The sequence below is a fragment of the Pteropus vampyrus genome, unplaced genomic scaffold (assembly GCF_000151845.1).
Source record: "Pteropus vampyrus isolate Shadow unplaced genomic scaffold, Pvam_2.0 Scaffold302, whole genome shotgun sequence".
Lineage (NCBI taxonomy): Eukaryota > Metazoa > Chordata > Mammalia > Chiroptera > Pteropodidae > Pteropus > Pteropus vampyrus.
Genome location: NW_011889083.1, coordinates 3,040,761 through 3,042,808, shown reverse-complemented (window position 1 = coordinate 3,042,808; position 2,048 = coordinate 3,040,761).

Below are 2,048 nucleotides of genomic sequence, written 5' to 3'. Positions count from 1 at the left end.
AAGTTTATAGAAGAAAAAAGCAGATGAGAACAGCTAAGATTTACTCCAAAAGATATTAACATAAATTTTAGTACAACAACAATACAAATAGTATATTATGGTATAAAAATTGACCAGTGAATCAATGGAATTGTTCAATAAATGTGATTTATGAAAATGATGACTTGACAGAAAATGAATTTAATTTTCATTAAATATTTAATATTTAGCTGATCTTGAAATGGGTACGAACTTTCTAAGATTAAAAACAATAGAAAAAAAAGAGAAAATAGAGGAAGATATTAGACAGAAAGTTACCTGGGCTACATATAACATGTCCTAGGAAAACATAAACATCAAACTGAGGTAAAGAATTACAGCAAATATCCGAAGCTTAATATTCTTCATATGTAAACCATTTTCCAATTCAATAAGGAAAATATTTATTTACTAACAGAATCATAACTAAAGGATATCATTCTTAGGGCAAGAAATAAATCACAAATGGTTAACACAGGAAACAGGCACTCCTATAATCTGCTAATGGAAAAGAAAACTGTTTAAATCTTTCTGGAAAGTAATTAGGTCATAAGTGTCAAAAGCCTTAAAGATTTCAGACTTTTGACCTAGTGATTCTGCTCTAGTATACATTCTGAGGTTACAATTAGAGATATAAACATAACACAAGATTGTTCATGGCAACTTTATGTAAAACAACAAAATTTGATTCAACCAAAAAATAAATTCTGATATACCCATTTTAATTTTCAAAAACATTACAAGAATATTTTCAAACAAAATTTGAAAACTACAAAATTTTTGAGCATTATAAATAATATTATTTATTAAATGTAAGTTATGTAATTATAGGTTATTTTTATTATTTATAAAAGTTTGTCTTTAGTTGTTTTTTCATTAAAGGATGGTCAGAAAGGAAAATAAAAGGCAAAATTATAGTGATTTTACTTTGTCTTTCATTAATATAACAACTTAAAAGTGTAAGAATTTTTTATATCCTTAATCGAATTATACATTGAATATAATTAAATTTGTGGATTTTTTTATCACGCGCATTTTTATTTTCAATAAGCAAAATTTATTAAACATACATATAGTCGTACCTTATATATTTTATTTACAGTTAACTGCAAATTAAAGAGTCTTTTTCAGAGATATATTTTAAAATAGGACCACAAAGTTTAGTCGTGTATGAATTGTTTATGTGGATTACTCTTGTCACCTTAACTATAATGGGAACTGGGGGGAAATTTTCTTCTTCCATAAATCTCTTGGTAACCATGCTTAGACAACATCTAGGGGGAAAAAATTAAAGATTTGTGACTTTGAAAGCAGATGCTTTTAATTCTTTCATGCCTGGTACCCTATTGGACATTCATTCAGACAATATGTGTAGTTATATAGCTAAACAAACACTTTAACCTTTCTAAACCTCATTTTCATTATTCGTAAAATGGGGATTATGTGACACCATGGATGTAAAGCCCCTAAAAGAGTGCCCGCACACAGTAAGCACTATGGACATGTTCTCTTTCGACTCTCATTGGCATTCTTGGCCCATGGCAGAGCTGCACTGCCAGGTCACAGAAGTAGAAGGGAGGAGTGCCAACTCTGTGGCTGGGCCCACTTCCCAGATTGGCTCCTCCCTCTGCCTGGGCTGTGTTTCACTTCAGGAAAGCATATCCTGGATACACCCAGGGCAGAGGCATCTGTCCAAGCAGTTCTGATGATTGGCCACATGGTTAGAAATGTATTCCTTTGTAGGCCTTGTGAATCATTTACTGATAGCAATAGTAAGTAAGGAATTCCCACACTGGATGTGCAGGTATTGTCTGTCACTCAAACATAGGGCCTGTGTGTGTGAAGGCAATTCACACTCTGGTTGCCATTGTTAGTCATAATGGCCTAAAGTTTAGAATAATCTAAAGTTTAGAATGTGCTGTATTAAGCTGTAACACACTGCCAATCAAAGCCTCCAGGCATACTGCCAGGGGCCCTTTCTTGCATATGGGTGAGGAGGGAGCTGGTGGACAGAGGGAAGAACTTTATTC